The sequence below is a fragment of the Macaca mulatta genome, chromosome 14 (assembly GCF_049350105.2).
Source record: "Macaca mulatta isolate MMU2019108-1 chromosome 14, T2T-MMU8v2.0, whole genome shotgun sequence".
Taxonomy (NCBI): Eukaryota; Metazoa; Chordata; class Mammalia; order Primates; family Cercopithecidae; genus Macaca; species Macaca mulatta.
In genome coordinates this window covers 9,928,698-9,945,983 of record NC_133419.1, presented here as the reverse complement: position 1 = coordinate 9,945,983, position 17,286 = coordinate 9,928,698, and the positions used below count along the sequence as shown (strand labels likewise).

Genomic DNA, 17,286 nt, shown 5'->3' with positions numbered 1-17,286 from the left:
CCAAAGTGCTGGGATTACAGGCTTGAGCCACTGAGGATTATTCTTTTCTAGCAATTTTGAGGTGTGCAATTGATTAATGTCACCCTACTGATCTATTGAACACCAGATGTTATTTCTTCTATCTAAGCATTTGTACCCATTCATCAGCCTTTCTTCATCCCCTCCTTTCGCCCTCCCTTTCCTGGCCTCTGGTAAGCAGGTTGCTGTTGCAAATTATGCATTGAAGAAACTGGTGCTTTGTCCTATGGCTGCCCGCGGTCTGGATTTTGCTGGTCACGTCCCCTTAGCTTTGTTGAGCAGGCTCCCCGGTCCCTGTATTTCTTGTAATTTGAGAGTTGGCAAACTTTTTCCGTAAAGAGCCAGAGAGTAAATATTTTAGGCTTTGTGGGCCGTAACAGTCTCTGTGGCAATTCCTCAACTCTGCTGTCACAGCGAGGCCGGAGCCAGAGACAACATGTAAACAGTGGAGCAGGGCTCCGTTCCCACAGCGCGGGATCTGGGTCCCAGTCTGCACAGCCCTGAGTCGAGGGTGGATCCGATCCAGGTCTGATGCAGCATTTCACTGGTGATGCTGCAGCCTTCCACACCGAGACACTTAACGCCCCATTGTTCCCAATTGCATTTTAACTCAAAAAATACAAAAAGAGGTCAAAACTGAAAGTGCAGTTTCCTCATGATCCCACCACATTTTGGGGAAGTGTATAAATTGAGAAGTGAAAGCTGTGTCTTCTGCCCCTTCCCCACGAGAGAGCTTCTATTAACAGGCAGGTCAGTTTCTTCCAGACTGTTAACATCCGTTTGAGCGCACATGTCTGCACTGCCTGGAGCCCGCTTGCTTCCTGCTCGGCAGGCGTGTCTGCTGTGGGAAGGCTGGAGTTCTGACCTTCCCCCTCCCCCTCTGGGTGACAGGTGGCTCAGTTCTCTTTCCTGCCACGTTCAAGGCCAGGTGCAGGGAGGGGGTAAATGTCACTATGCCCCTGCCTGCCACTGTGGAGCAGGGAGATCCTCGCCCTTTTTCTGAATGTTTCCTTACCCCTTTCCTTGGAATGAAGCAAACACCAAGCCCAAATGGATTTTAAGTGACACTTTCCCAAGAGTCTGGAGAGGAGACAGAGACTGGACGTGGTGTGTCCTTCGTGTGCCGACTCACCTGCTTACCAGGGCAGGGGCAGGCTGGGGTGGGTCTCATGCGTCCCAGAAGCACCCTGGCTCCTCGCTGTCCCATGCCTCTCCCTTTACGTCCTCTGCTGTCCAGCGCCTGGGCCCCGGCCCTCCCTGGGACACCACCCTGCCCTGCCCCAGTCCCGGCTCCCCAGTCCCTTTCAGGGACTCGCCCCTGGCACCCACTAGATGGCGCTCCCGGCCATTCAGCTCCCCCTGCCTCGCTCTGGGTGGTGCCAGGTGTCGGGAGCGCTGGCCTCTGCTCTACTGATTTGCAGGTGGGAGTGCAGGGTGAGCCCAGTGCAGGGGATAGGAGGCGGGGGAGTGGAGAGCTGGAGTCAGGCGCCGCTCACGCTGGGATGAAGGGGTGTTAACCTCAGACTCTGGGTCCCTTTGGGCCGAAGTCATAAGAAAACAGGAGCAGCGAGTCCGGCGTCCCGAGGAGCCTTGCCAAGCTGGGCATGGAGAACGGGCCTCCTGGATGGCCACCCGCCCAGCTACCAAAGAGGCCGGAGAGCTGGAGCCGGGACTTGGAGTATCTTCTTCAGAGAGGCAGGAGGGCGGTCCGAACGTGCCCCCACCCCTGACCTCAAGCCCATGCGGAGAGGGCCAACAGAGCCTCTTGGAGGGCTGGATTTGCATCCCTGCAGCTTGGGGGACACGTCGTCGATGGTGACTGACACGCCCCAGAGATAGTGACATGGTGACTGATGAGTGACAGCCTGAGGGAGCTGAGCACAGCGTGGCTGGTCTGGCAGCTACTGTCGGTGTCGCGACCCCACCCCGCTTCCCGGGCTCCCTGCCTCCTTCCCTGGAGAAGCATCCTCAGCCAATGGAGCCACAACACCTGGTAGGTTCAGGGGAGGCCCACAGCCCACGGCTAACTGTACAAAAGGCTGTTCCCTCGCCTGCCTCTAGATGGCGATACCTCTTGGGTACAGTCAAAGCCCCAGGGCCCCCTACAGATCTGCCAGAGCTGTATTTACCCTGGCACCACGCCTTTACCGAGCCCCTTCTCCTTCCCCGCCCCTCTGCCCTCACGTCCTGGGGGGCTTGTCTCGATGAGCCTTCTCCTAGTAAATCCCTGTCTTGGGCTCTGCTTTCAGACAGCTGAAGGCAGGGAGCACCAGGAGGGGCCCCAGGAAGCTGGCCCCAAAGACAGGATGCTGTAGGAGGATGCCCTGCTGGCCCCTGGTGACTGGAGTCCGTTGCAGGAGGCCCTTGGCACGAGGTGGCAGAGCAGCTGCTCAGGCCTCCGCCTGTGGTCACTTGGGACAGGACTCAGGTGAATGGGGATGCCCAGCTCGTGCAACATCACTGGTGTTGAGACAGATGGGAAAATAGCCGTGAGAAGGACGTGGAGTGTGGAGGCTGTCACTGAACACTACTGACACTTAGAAGAAGGAAAATGACAAGTTCAGGGCCAGGAATCACCAATTTAAAGCGAAGTCAGGATTCCTTGGCAGAATTTAAGGAAATGCTTCTCTTCTATAGTCAGGGGTCAGAGGGCAGAAGACAAGGTACAGGACTTCAGAGAAGGCCAAATTTCCAGCCCAGGGAAGTCCCTTCTCCAAAGTCAGGGCCCCGAGGGGGAGGGTGGGGTCCCTGATATCTGAGATGGACTATCTGGGGAGATACTCTTGAGACACTGAACCCCCAGATTCTCCTGTACCTTCTGGCCTGCAGAAATGGCTCATTCCCTCTGTTGGAAGACAGAGGTCCTGTTACTTAAAGACCATGCGAAACTAAGGGAAGGTAGTTTACAAGACAAGGCATTCTTTCTCCAGCGTCTGTCCCCACCTCCCCTCCTGACCACCAGGTTCAAAGCTGGGATCAGATCTCAGCATGACCTGACCAAGGATGAGCTTCGCATGCCAGGGACCAAGAGGGATTAACAAGCAGAGGAGTGGCGGGAGCAAGCCAGCAGGGACCAGCCGGGTCTGGAGAATATTCCTAGATGTGGACTCTGAAGGTTCTGGATCAAGGGAGGCTGCATAGAAGCTGGAGACTGGAGACTTAATTAGTACAGAAAGACTCCCTAACTCCTAAAAAGGGCCCTGGGAAAGATGATTCTGATATGTTGCTTGGGGGGTTCTTTTTTTTTTTGAGACAGAATCTCTCTCTGTCGCCCAGGCTGGAGTAAAGTGGTGCAATCTTGGCTCTACAACCTCCACCTCCCAGGTTCAAGTGATCCTCCTGTCTCAGCCTCCCGAGTACCTGGGATTACAAGCATGCACCACCATGCCCAGCTAATGTATTTTTTTTTTAGTAGAGATGGGGTTTTGCCATGGTGGCCAGGCTGGTCTGGAACTCCTGACCTCAAGTGATCTGTCTGCCTCGGCCTCCCAAAGTGCTGGGATTACAGGTGTGAGCCACAGGGCCTGGCACTTGAGAGGGTTCTTGAAAGCTTGGAAGAAGTGATAGTGCATAGACGATGAAGTGGAGATGTCAAAACAGCCTTGGAGGAAGGTATGCAAAGTCTCAGAGAAGTGGACAAGCCAGAATGGCTCTTCTGTTGTAGGTTGTACAGGAGAACAGCACGACAAGAGTGATGCCATCTTAAAACCGCCATATGATGATGCATGTTTCACCCCCACATACCAGGGTGCTCTGCGGTAAGCTCTTTAAACAATGCCTGTACAATACATAACCCTTTGTAAAGATGCTTAGCTCACCCACTCCCCAAGTAGATATGAGTTTTGCAGTGAAGTCGGAGGCATGGCCACCTGCACGTGTTTTACCCTAAAAGCTTGCTACAGAAAAGTACTTTCTGCAGGGCAGATGTGGGGATCTACCGTTTTGTGGCTGCCCGGAACATCACTTCTGTTCCTAAGTCCCTATTAAATATTTCTTTACAAGAAACTGGATTTGTCAGCCTCTTTCTTCAGCCTCTCAGTTCCCTTGGCCTTTGCAGGTAGATTTGCACAGACCTGCTCACCACGGAACAGGGTGGAAAACCCACCCGCTGGCCAAGTTCTTTGGGAGGTTCCAGCTCTTTACCCAAATGATAAGGTCTGAGCTGTGAAGGAGACATGGGCGTTGCTGAGCAGCCCTGCGGGGGTTGTCCTCAGTGGCCTAGGCCTGGCAGGGGTGGGCTGCCATGGATCTGAGCTCTCCCATAGCCACAGGGATGGCTGGATTCCCGAGTAGCCCAGGTCAAAGGGCAACACTTAACTGTCTGTCACAAACCAGAGGATCAGAATGGACAGCAGGGTTGGGACAGCTGTGGGGGAGCCTGCCCTGCCCGGCCTATGGAAATGGCTCATAGGACATAGCGTTTCCAGGGGGAAGGTGTCTAGGCAGCCAGCAAGGGTTTTGTTCAACAAATAGAATGAAAAGCAACCAAGAATGGATGAACAGAAGGCCAAGGCCGGATGCCCCAACAGAAAGGAATGATCCCCTGCTGTTTCCAGACCTGAACTTGTTCTCAAAACCTGCCCCAGACTGGGTGGTTTAAACAATAGAAATGCATTGTCCTGGCTGGGCGCAGTGGCTCATGCTTGTAATCGCAGCACTTTGGGAAGCTGAGGCTGGTGGATCACAAGGTCAGGAGATCGAGACCATCCTGGCTTAACATGGTGAAAACCCATCTCTACTAAAAATACAAAAACAACAACAACAACAAAAAAAAATTAGCCAGGAATGGTGGTGGGCACCTGTAGTCCCAGCTACTTGGGAGGCTGAGGCAGGAGAATGGCATGAACCCGGGAGGCAGAGCTTGCAGTGAGCCAAGATCGTGCCACTGCACTCCAGCCTGGGTGACAGAGCGAGACTCCGTCTAAAAAAAACAAAACAAAACAAAAAACAAACAAACAAAAAAAAGAAATGCATTGTCCCACAGTTCTGGAGGCTGGAAGTCCAAAATCAAGGCATCAGTAGGGCTGGTTCCTTATGAGGGCCATGAGGGGTGTCTGCGCTGCCTCTCTTCTAGCTCCCTGGCAGTCTTGGAGGCGCTCCCTGGTTTAGAGATGCATTACCCTGAACTCTGCCTTCATCTTCCCATGATGTTCTGCCCATGTGCTTACTTGTTTCTGTATCCAAATTCTCTCCTTGCCCCACCCATTATTTTGTTTTTAAGACGGTCTTGCACTGTCTACACTCCAGAATGGAGTGCAGTGGCATGATCATGGCTTACTGTAGCCTTGACTTCATGGGCTCAAGCGATCCTTCCGTCTCAGCCTGCTGAGTAGCTGGACTATAGGTGTGCACCACCATGACAACCTAATTTTAAAACAATTTTAGAGATGGGATCTTGCTGTGTTGCCCAGGCTGGCCTCAAACTCCTGGCCTCAAGTGACCCTCCCACCTCCAATTTCCCCTTTTTATAAGGACACAGTCATAATGAATTAGGGCCTATCCTAATAACCTCATCTTAGCTTGATCATCTGCAAAGACTCTATTTGCAAATAAGGTCTCATTTACGGTCCTAGGGATCAGGATTTCCCCAGTACCAGGGGGAATGGTGGGGGCGTGATGCAACACATAACAGGGAACTTAGCCATTTTCTCCGGCAGCTGTACACTGGGGAGAGGGCATGGCTAGTTCTGCTGCCGTGGGAATCAGGTGGATGGAGTTAGAAAAGCAGGCGATTTATGGAGGTAGCACCTGTAACAGGTAAAGGAGGGAGCACAAGGGTGCTGGGGACTTTCAGGCTGTGAGGAGGGTCTGACACCTGTGAGAGGAGATGGGGAAGGAAGGAGGATTGGGTAGGAAAAGCCTCCGACTGCAGTGCAGCTTGGAGGGAGTCTGGCCAGCCCAGCAGAGGCTCTGGAACCAAGATCGCTCAAAGAGGAGTCCCATGTAGGGAAGGAATGCCAGAGCCTCCTACCCCTGCTGCAGGTAGTCACTGCTGGGAGCTGCCTGGGGCAGCATGACCTTGGCTTAAACACTGTCACCCATGGTGGAGGCTGTCAGCTCACTGCCCTGTGGCAAGGGGATGCTGTGTGGCATCTCCAGGGCTGCCACAAGGGGATTTCCCAGATCTTTCAGGGACTTTTGGATATAGGGTCCAGACTGACATTGACACCCAGGGACCCAAAGGCCATCATCATGTTAACCGTAAAGATGTAATAGGAACCAGGTAATAAATGGAGTCCTGGCCTAGGTCCATCTCACAATAGGCCTCCAGTGTGTCCAGAGACGTACCATGTGGTCATTTTCCAAGCTCCTGAATGTGTAAATGGAGTAGAAATTCCTGGCAAGTGGGAGAGCCTTCATGTTGGTTCCTTGACCTATAGCATGTGAGCTGCCTCATTAGGCCCAATGGAAGCCCCTGAAACTGCCTTTCTCCTCCATCCCCCTCCCCACTACCCCAGAGAGGACAACACAGTCAATATCGAATTTGTGGAGGAAGGATGGAGATTAGTGCCATCTTCAGAGACTTAAGAATGCAGAAGGGGCTGGGCGCGGTGGCTCACGCCTGTAATCCCAGCACTTTGGGAGGCCAAGGCGGGCGGATCACGAGGTCAGGAGATTGAGACTATCCTGGCTAACATGGTGAAACCCCGTCTCTACTAAAAATACAACAAACAAACAAACAAACAAAAAATTAGCTGGGCGTGGTTGTGGGCACCTGTAGTCCCAGCTACTCGGGAGGCTGAGGCAGGAGAATGGCGTGAACCTGGGAGGTGGAGCTTGCAGTGAGCCGAGATCATGCCACTGCACTCCAGCCTGGGCGACAGAGCGAGACTCCACCTCAAAAAAAAAAAAAAAAAAAAAAAAAAGAATGCAGAAGGAGGGGTCTTTGTCATAACTCTATTGAATGCACAAGTGTGGCCCCTGCAAAAATCATATGCATTGATGCATTGTGGCATTGTGGAACCACGAATTTAACAGAGTGGTCTCCCCAAGCGTATCTTTTTTTTTTTTTTTCCAGAGACAGGATCTCGCTGTGTTGCCCAGGCTACTGGAGTGCAGCCGCACAATCCTGGCTCACTGCAGCCCTGACCTCCCGGGCTTAATAGATCCTCCTGCCTCAGCCTCCTGAGTAGCTGGGACTACAGGCGTATGCTACCATGCTTGGCTAATTTTTGTACTTTTTGTAGAGATGGGGTCTCCCTACTGAACTCCTGGGCTCAAATGATTCTCCTGCCTTGTCCTTGCAAATGAGGAGCATCTTCACTGGAGCTGGGTAAGGTCATCATGGATGTATAGAATGCAGCTGTGTACATTCACAGCCTCACCCCAGGGCTACGGCAATTTTCCTGTTCTCTATCACAACATAGTCTGAAGGGACCCAGCCCATTGGGGCAGCCTCCAGGCCACCACATTGGTCAGTATGAGGAGCACCATCTTGTTAACCAGACCTACAGAGCAAGAAGCAGCAGGTTCCTTGGAAGCTTTGGTAGAATATGTGTGGGAGGAGGATGAGGGGTAAATGGGAAGGCTCAGGGGCTGCCATGCTGTGGGGGTTTGATGGGGCCAGTGGTCTGGCCATGCTGGGCTATCTCCTGCAAGGTAAAGGGTGGTTACTGCACCTGTCCTTCCTACCACGTGGAAGGAGGCGCGACTTCTGGCAGGACTCTTTGAGTTTGGAGGTGGCATACTCAGCACTTGGGGGTCCAGTTTTGTCCTGTTTCTTGAGGGACACAGAAGGCTGCTAGCTTGGAGCTGCAGTTCTATGAGCAACTGTGCTTGGGACACGTGACTCTGCAGGCCCCATGCTACACGGGGTGTCTGTAGTGGAGAGGGTCACCATGTGGTGTCCCTGGCAGGCCCCAATAGGAAAGCCACAGTGCAGACCCCGAGGGTGTTGGAACAACGCCATGCCATCTGCAGCAGAGAAGGGCTCTGGATGTGTCCCTAAGCACTGGGAGAAACTGAGCATCTGACCAGGGGACATCAAGTGATCAAGTGGACACAGCTTTTCACCATGAGCCGATGAGTCACCAAATCACAAGGCCAGGCATCCATCATGAGGTACAAGCGGTATATCAGGGATTGGGCTCCCAAAGTTCCCCAAGGCAGGAGCTTTGTGGTCCAGACCCCCTGCCTCTAGCCATGTGGCACCAAAGCCTCCCCTCAGCTCACATCCTGGAGGGTTTCCCTGTGACCTGCGGAGATAGGCTGCAGTCTCACCCTAGTGGACGTGTTCCCGTGAGCTGAATGCGGGTGGCTGCTGCACCACAGCCCTCCCAGGGTGGTCCTCAAAGACAGCGGCAGGCGGTCAGCAGTGCACCTGGTCATCTACCTTGTGTGAAGAGAGAAGTGGCTTGAGGAAAGAATGTACATGGGCTCATGGACAGTGGCTTAGCTAGTGAGTCAGGAGTCTAGAAGGAGCAAGACTGGAAGTTTAGGCCGGACTAGGTGGCTCACGCCTGTAATCCCAGCACTTTGGGAGGCCGAGGTGGGCAGATCACTGAGGTCAGGAGTTCAAGATCAGCATGGCCAACGTGGTGAAACCCCGTCTCTATTGAAAATACAAAAATTAGCTGGGTGTGGTGACACATGCCTGTAATCCCAGACACTTGGGAGGTGGAGGTTGCATTGAGCTGAGATTGCTCTACTGCACCCCAGGCTGGGCCACAGAGCAAGACTTCATCTCAAAACAACAACAACAACAAAAAGATTGGAAGTTTAGGAACAAGAAGGGCTGGGGGAAAGGCATGCGTGTAAGCTGATAGGACAGGCGTGAAAGAAAACCTCGTACCCATTCAGCACTGCTCCCTATTCCCCACTGGCTCCGCCCGGGCTCCATCAGTGGGCTGTCTGTCTCTGGATTTTCCTGTTCCGGTCATTGACTGGAGACTGCTCTGCAGGAGAAGCTCTCAGGAAGTGAGGGAAGCAGATCCAGGCTGACAGCATGGATCAGTTAAGGCCTTGGGGTCAGCGGCAGCAATGGGGCGCCTAGTCCTTCCCATGAGCCTGCCTTGTGGCCGTTTGTTTCCCCAGGGAGTGTTTCTGACCATCCTGGAGAAGCTGGGCCTGCACGGAGTGGACTCCATGTGAGAAGCAAGCAGGTCTGAATGGTGCAAGGGGTGGGCTGTAGTGGACAGCCTGGTGCCTGGCCCAGACCCCTTCACCTGGCCAGGGCACAAGTCCATCCATCAGCAGTTGCGAGAAGGGCTGTTAGTGGCATGGAGTTTCCCGTCTTCTCCTTGACCTCAGCCAACGGAGCTACTGGGGTGTAAAGTCCCCTTCCCACTGCAGACAGGCCACAGCCAATGGCTGATGAATCAAGGGGACAAAAGACCAGCTCCGTTGCTTCAAGCTGGGACAGCCCTGCAGTGGGGTTTACTATCCAGAGCCTCCTCAGATCAGAACCTGAGACTCAACCTGAGGGCAGGTGCCTGCCTGGCCTGCACCCCCCTCATCTGCTTCCCTCACTTCCTGAGAGCTTCTCCTGCGGAGCAGTCTCCAGTCAATGACCGGAACAGGAAAATCCAGAGACAGAGAGCCCATTGACGGAGCCCGGGCGGAGCCGGTGGGGAATAGGGAGCAATGCTGAACGGGTATGAGGTTTTCTTTCAGGCAAGGAAAATGTTTTGGAACTTGATAGAGGTGGTGGCTTTACAACATCGTGAAGGTACTAAATGGCACGGAAACAGTACACTTTAAAATGGTTAATTTTATGTAACATGAATTTCACCCCAATTTAAAGAAATAGATGTAAGGAAAAAAAGAACCTCCGCCTTCATCCCCGGCAGCCACTGGCAGCTTCTTTCTTGCAGTGGGCTGAGCCTCGGCCTTCAGTGAGATGGAGAGTTGGATTATCACCTGGTCTCGGGTGTCATAATTACTGAACCAAGGCTGTTCTTGGATCTAGAAGTGAGGACATGACTTACATCGCCTGGGATCATGTGCCTGCCTGAGATTTATCTCAAGCGGGGGTAGGAGAAAGGAGCCCCACAGACTGACGACAAAGCAATATCACCCTGTCCTGCGCCTGGCCTGTCCTGCGCCTCCCCATCCTGTGCCTCCCCGTCCTGCGCCTCCACGTCCTGCGCCTCGCCGGTCCTGCGCCTCCCTGGTCCTGCGCCTTGCCGGTCCTGTGCCTGGCCTGTCCTGCGCCTGGCCTGTCCTGTGCCTCCCCTGTCCTGCGCCTGGCCTGTCCTGTGCCTCCCCGGTCCTGCGCATCCCCGGTCCTGTGCCTCGCCGGTCCTGCGCCTGGCCTGTCCTGCGCCTGGCCTGTCCTGCGCCTGGCCTGTCCTGCGCCTCCCCTGTCCTGTGCCTGGCCTGTCCTGCGCCTGGCCTGTCCTGCACCTCGCCTGTCCTGCGCCTCCCCTGTCCTGCGCCTGGCCTGTCCTGCGCCTCGCCGGTCCTGCGCCTGGCCTGTCCTGCGCCTCCCCTGTCCTGCGCCTCGCCGGTCCTGCGCCTGGCCTGTCCTGCGCCTCCCCTGTCCTGCGCCTCGCCGGTCCTGCGCCTGGCCTGTCCTGCGCCTCCCCTGTCCTGCGCCTCGCCGGTCCTGCGCCTGGCCTGTCCTGCGCCTCCCCTGTCCTGCGCCTCGCCGGTCCTGCGCCTGGCCTGTCCTGTGCCTCCCCTGTCCTGCGCCTCCCCTGTCCTGTCCTTCCTCAGGACTGGCCATGCTGAGGTGTCACTTTTCTTCCTAAAATCCTCTGCAGTGTTGGAGACAGCACCCCCAACCACCAGAAAGAAAGTAAACATAACGCTTACTTTCTCTCTTGTGAATACTAATCCTGGCTAAATTATTTCACTTCTTTTTAAACCCCTGGTTTTTGTGTTTGTTTGTTTGTTTGTTTTAACAAAGCTTTTCTTTATTAACTGAGAAGGATTTACCCCTCAGAATCCAGGCATCTCTCTCGGCCCCATGGAGAAGGGGGAGATGGGATCGAATGTGTTGCGAGCTGAGCAGTAAGAAGGGAATCTCAGGAAATCCCACTGGCACTCAGACACTGGATCGATGTCACCCTCTCAAAGAGGCTCCCCCGGGCTCTCTGTCCCACCCTGCCCCGTGCTCCCACCCCTGTTCCATTTCCTGTATTTTCTCTGTAATGTGATGGCTCTAGGATGACCTCACTTGCTGACTTTTCTTCCACTGGAAGTTGACCCCGTGAGTGCAGGGATCTCATTTTTCTTGCTTGCCAGAGCATCTGCCTCACTCCACAACCTCATCTGCCACACCGAGGTGCACAGGGAGTGTTTACTGCGCAAATGCACAGCGCTTTCTAGGTCAATAGATGTTTATCCACTCCTTGCCTTTAAAAAAAATTGTGGTAAAATGTATATAACGTAAAATTGACCATTTTAACCATTTATAAGTGCATAGTTTGGTGGCACTAGGTGCCATTGCTGTGCAACCATCTTCACCATCCATCCATCTCCAGCCCTTTTTCATCTTCCCAGATTGAAGCTCTGTGCCCGTTAAATGCTGACGGCCCATCCCCGACCCCAGCCCTGGGAACCTCTCTTCTGTTCTCTGACTCCCTGAACCTGACTGCTCCAGGTACCTCCTGTAAGCGGAATCACACAGTTCTTGCCCTTTTGTGACTGGCTTTCACTTAGCCTAGTGTTTTCAGGTTCAGCCATGTTGCAGCATATGTCAGAATTTCCTTCTTTTTTAGGGCTAAATAATATTCCCCTGTCTGTGTAGACCACATTTCACCATTTGCCTTTTAATGGCCGAGTAGTAGACCTTCATTTATTTATTTTGTTATTTTATTTTATTTTTTGAGACAGAGTCTCGTTCTGTTGCCCAGGCTGGAGTGCAGCGGCGCAATTCCCGCTCACTGCAGCCTCGACCTCCCCAGGCTCAGGTGATCCTCTCACTTCAGCCTTCTGAGTAGCTGGGAGTACAGGTGTGTGCCACCACACCTAGCTAATTTTTGTATTTTTTTGTAGAGACGGGATTTCACCATGTTGCCCAGGCTGATCTCGAACTCCTGAGCTCAAGCGATCATCTCACCTCAGCCTCCCAAAGTGCTGAGATTACAGGCATGAACCACCGCGCTCGGCCTACCTTCATTTAAGCTAAAATTCTTTTTTTTTTTTTTTTTTTTTGAGACGGAGTCTCGCTCTGTCGCCCAGGCTGGAGTGCAGTGGCGCGATCTAGGCTCACTGCAAGCTCCGCCTCCCGGGTTCACGCCATTCTCCTGCCTCAGCCTCCCGAGTAGCTGGGACTACAGGCGCCCACAACCGCGCCCGGCTAATTTTTTGTATTTTTAGTAGAGACGGGGTTTCACCGTGGTCTCGATCTCCTGACCTTGTGATCCGCCCGCCTCGGCCTCCCAAAGTGCTGGGATTACAGGCGTGAGCCACCGCGCCCGGCCATAAGCTAAAATTCTTTACCAAGAGACATTTAGGTTTCCTTTTTTATTTTTCTATTTACTAACAAATTAGAAAAACAACCTTTAATTTTTTTATATACTCATGCTATTATTTCTGTGGGGGACATTTCTAAAAGTGAGATGGCTGAGTCCTGGGTGTAAGTAAGCACTTCAGACGTTTTTGAATATCATCAAATGGTTCTTCCAAAAGGTTACCCCAATTCCTGTTTGCAGCGAAAGAGTCTGAGTGTGTGTTCTTCCCCCGATGCTGTTTCCGTCTTCCAAAATTCTGCCAAGCTGGCAGATAAAATGTGATGATCTCATTGTTTTAATTTGCTTTTCCTTAAACATTATGGAGACAGAATCTATATTTTTTTGTTTCTTGGTCATTTATGTATTTTATTTTGGGGATTTTCTATTTCTGTCTTTTGTCCATTTTCCCATTTTTGTCTTATTTTCGTTCTCCCTAGGATGTTCCTACATTTTCTGGTCACGATCTTTTGCTGCAGATATCTATTCTGAATCGGCAGTTTGTTGTTTCCACTTTGTTGATGGTGTCTTATGTTGAACAGAAACACGCCATTCTAACCTAGTCACATTTATCAATCTTTTCTTTTATGATGCGCTTTTCACGTAGCATTTAAGAAATCCTTCCCCTATGCAGAGATCAAAAGCAGGTTTCTCCTGTACTTTCCACTTATAAATGTTTTACAGTTTTGCTTTTTAACTTTGGAAGCTTTATGGACATTGGTTTTGGCACAGTGCTGTCTACCCTGGGTTTCCCCAGGGGTTGATGCTGAGACAAGAATTTGGGTGGAAGAGGGGAAGGGAAAGAAGTCCAAGGAAGGGTACACTGATGAGCAGGCACCACTGGGAATGGTGGGGAGGTGGTGTAGGGCACACCTCACAACTGTCCCTCTGGAGGGGCCAGGAAGCTGTGGTATTATCCTTCAGCCTCTGCCCATCACCACCAGCACTACCAGACCCTACTCCTGGGACAATGACTCCCTGGTTCTTCCAGCTACTGTTCTTGCAAGGTGAGTGGAAGCCCTGGGGTCTCAGAGGGCCATGGGTGTTCACAGGGGACACCTTTATACGCAGTGGGTCGGGGAATTGAAGGAAGAGTGGCCTGGGCACCCTGGTGTCTGCTATAGTGCGAGGCTGGAACCTACATTAATTTCGTTTCAAATGGACAACCAATGGAGCCAACAGGATTTATTTTATCCACCCACTTCCTTACTGATTTTATTAAATCAAATTTCTGGGGTTCAGTATTCTGGGTGTATCTGTCTATCCTGTGTTGCTATCACATTGTTTAAATGATCACAGCTTTATAAGTCTTGATACCTGGTAGGGGAAATCCTTCTTCATACCTTGACTTGTTGTTCTTGTTTGAAATTGTTTTGGCTATTCTTGGTCCTTTATTTTGCATTTGCATTTTAGGATTATATTATCAAGTTCCCTGAAAAGCCCCATTCAGAATTGATTGGTATTCTGTTAACTTTATAGATTAATCTAGGAATCATCATTTTGTTTATGGTTTTGAGTCTTTCTATCCATGAACACGCTATAGATCTTTATTTATTCATGACTTCTGTGCTCTGCAGTAATATTTTATGCTTTCCTCCATAAAGATCCTGCACATCACTCCCTCTCTTGAAATCTCAATTCCCCATGGTTTTTGCTGCTATTGTAAGCGATGCCTTCTTATAACATGTTTTCTAGTCAATTATTGCTGGGCATAGAAGTATTATTGATTTTTTATAATATACATTGATCTTATATCCAGCAACTCTGCCAAACCTTTATCACTTTTCAAAGTTTGTAGAAGCTCTTGGATTTTCTATGTCAATAATCATATTATTATCAGCAGAGAATCACAATATGTTGCTTTTTTCTTTCCTATGGATGCAGGACAGGTGAGCCCCAAACTGGGGCTTAGTCCATGAGGGTTCTTGGCTTTGCCCAGGAAAGAATTCAAAGGTGAGCTGGTGGTAGGGTGGAAGAAAACAGCTTTATTGAAACAGCAGTGTTAGAGCTCTGGTGGAGTTTCAGCTCCGTGACTGCTCCTGCCAAGCAGGGCTACCCCATAGGCAGTGTGCTGAGAGTAGCAGCTCAGGGCAGGGCAGGGCAGAGCTGGAGTCATATTCATGCCTACCTTTTTTTTTTTTTTTTTTTTTTGAGACCGAGTCTCACTTTATTGCCCAGACTGGAGTGCAGTGGTGCCATCTCGGCTCACTGCAACCTCCACCTCCTTGGTTCAAGTGATTCTCTTGCCTCAGCCCCCAAATAGCTGGGACTACACACCTGGCTAATTTTTGTAGTTTCAGTAGAGACAGAGTTTCACCATGTTGGCCAGGCTTGTCTTGAACTCCTGACCTCAGGTGATCCATCTGCTTTGGCCTCCCAAAGTGCTGGGATTACAGGCGTGAGCCACCATGCCAGGCCCTTACCTGCTTTTAATTGCATGCAGATTAAGGGGCAGTTTATGCAGGAATTTCTAGGGAAAGGATAGTAACTTTCGGGTTGTCAGGTCACTGCCACGGAAAGGAGCGGTAACTCCCAGGTGTGTTGCCGTGGCAACAGTAAACTGACATGGACACTGGTGGGAGTGTCTGCTGGAAAGCTGCTTCTGCCAGGTCCCTGTTTTAACTAGTCCTCGATTTGGCTTGATGTCTGATCCCTGCCTCTGGAGTGGAGTTCTGCCTCCTACCTCACTATTATTATACTGTTCCTTTTTCTTGTCTTACTGAATTGGCTAGGACCTCCAGTCCAGTGTTGAACACAGGAGTGGTTGCTGGCACCCTTATTTTATTCCTGAATTTTCATGGTAATGCTTCTAATGTTTTAACATGAAGAATCTTATCTGCTGTGAGTTTCTGATAGATGTCTTTGATCAAACTAAGGGAATTCCTTTCTATGTTTAGTTTGTATCATGAATAGGAGTTGAATTTTATTTATTTATTTATTTATTTATTTTGAGACCGGGCCTCAGTCTGTCACCCAGGCTGGAATGCAGTGGCACAATCTTGGCTCACTGCAGCCTCCACCTTCTAGGCTCAAGGGATCCTCCCACCTCAGCCTCCTGAGTAGCTGGGACTACAGGCACACACACCACACCCAGCTAATTTTTTGTATTTTTGGTAGTGATGGGGTTTTGCCATGTTGCCCAGGCTAGTCTCCAACTCCTGACCTCAAGTGATCCTCTCACCTTGGCCTTCCAAAGTGCTGGGATTACAGGCATGAGCCACTGTGCCCAGCCTGAATTTTATTATATGGTTTTCTGCATCTGTTGAGATGATGATATTTTCTCTTCTTAATCTGTTAATGTGGCAAATTCTATCTAACATATTTTCCTAAAATTGACTATTGCATGCCTAGGATAATGCCAATTTGGTTATGATGTATATATGTTTAAAATGCACTGCTTAATTTATCTTGCTTGTATTTATTTAGGATTTTTATATGTCTGTTTAAAAAGGGGGATTGGCTTACAATTTTCTTTTTTATGCTATCTTTGTCCAACTGACATATTAGTGATGCCATCTTCCTAAAATAAGTGGGGTCTGTCTTTTATATTATTTGAAAACGTTGCTTACAGTTTCAGCTAAGGTTTAACATTTATTAGCATAAAGTTGTTCATCATTTTCTCTAATGGTTTTTAACATTCCTGTGGTGTGACTAGTTAGAATCTCTTCCGAGAAACACTGTTTTTGTTCATGCCTTCATCCTTTGAGGTGATTGGATTTGCTAGAAGTTTATTCATTTTGTTGTTCTTTTGGAGGCATTAGCTTTTGGCCCTGCAGACAGTTAGGGGTTTTAGAGACCCTGATAAATATTGTCTTTCTTTTTTTATGGGATTTATATATCATTTGACGAATAAGACAAAAAGGGAACCCGGAAGACCAAATGATCATCTCGGTTACCGAAGAGGTTGATGATGCGGGAGAATGAAACATACCTGGGCGCAAAGGCACCCCCAGGGCTGCAACCCACAGTGCGATGGATTGTGAGCTCAGTTACACAGGGCTGGGGAACTGCAACCCACACTCTGTCTCTTGGGGACAGGGTTTTGGTGCCCAGTTTACTTTGTGGTCAAGAACAATAAGAAAACACATTCGTGGCTGACGGTGGGAGAGGAAGAGAGAAGAGGAGAGGGGAAAGGCAGGCTGGCAGGTCCATACATGCTTAGTTTCTCCGTCCAATCAGAGGAAACCATTGTGTCCCCCAGGAGGTACGAGGTGGAGGAGTGAGAGGGAAGGGACCCACAGTATTCCTTTCCCGACTTGGAGGGATCCTCAGGAGCAGGGGATCAACAGTCTCCCCTGACACTCACCACCTCCAATATTGAAAAGCTACTATCTCATGAGATTTTCTTCTGCCATTTCCTTTTTTTTTTTTTGGATGGAGTCTTGCTCTGTCGCCCAGGCCGGAGTGCAGTGGTGCAATCTTGGCTCACTGCAACCTCCATCTCCCAGGTTCAAGCAATTCTCCTGTCTCAGCCTCTTGAGTAGCTAGGATTACAGGCGCATGCCACCACGCCCGGCTAATTTTTTTTTGTATTTTTAGTGGAGATGGTGTTTCTCCCTGTTTGTCAGGCTGGTCTGGAACTCCTGACCTTAGGTGATCCACCAGCCTCAGCCTCCCAAAGCACTGAGATTACAGGCGTGAGCCACCGTACTCGACCTCTTTTGCCATTTTTGTTTCATTCCTTTTACTTCCTTTGACTTTCTCTAATTTTTTTTTTCTAGCTTCTTAAGTTGAATGCTTTAGTCATTGTTTTCAGTCTTCATTTTTTTTAAATAAAAATATAATACAGTTAAGGGTGTAAATTTAGAACAAGTAGAATAAGTACCTATGTATTTTAACTGCATCCCACAAGTTTTGAAAAGTAGGACTTCCA

General features: G+C 50.5%; 2 long non-coding RNA genes across 3 annotated transcripts in view; both read left to right on the top strand.

Annotated features, from left to right (window-relative positions):
• Positions 1–1,382: 1,382 nt before the first annotated feature.
• LOC144334158 (uncharacterized) lies at positions 1,383–4,023 on the top strand. 2 transcript variants are annotated; one of them, XR_013403660.1, is made up of 3 exons: positions 1,383–2,011; positions 2,268–2,446; positions 3,683–4,023. It is a non-coding gene; the product is annotated as an uncharacterized LOC144334158 (long non-coding RNA). The 2 variants fall into 2 exon arrangements; XR_013403659.1 differs by lacking the exon at positions 2,268–2,446 and having other exon boundaries at positions 1,422–2,011.
• A 9,194-nt stretch (positions 4,024–13,217) lies between these two features.
• The window catches only part of LOC144334161 (uncharacterized), a 65,842-nt gene continuing 61,773 nt past the window's right edge, over positions 13,218–17,286 (top strand). The window contains exon 1 of the long non-coding RNA XR_013403663.1: positions 13,218–13,420. This is a non-coding gene — a long non-coding RNA (uncharacterized LOC144334161). The remainder of the gene's footprint in view (positions 13,421–17,286) is intronic.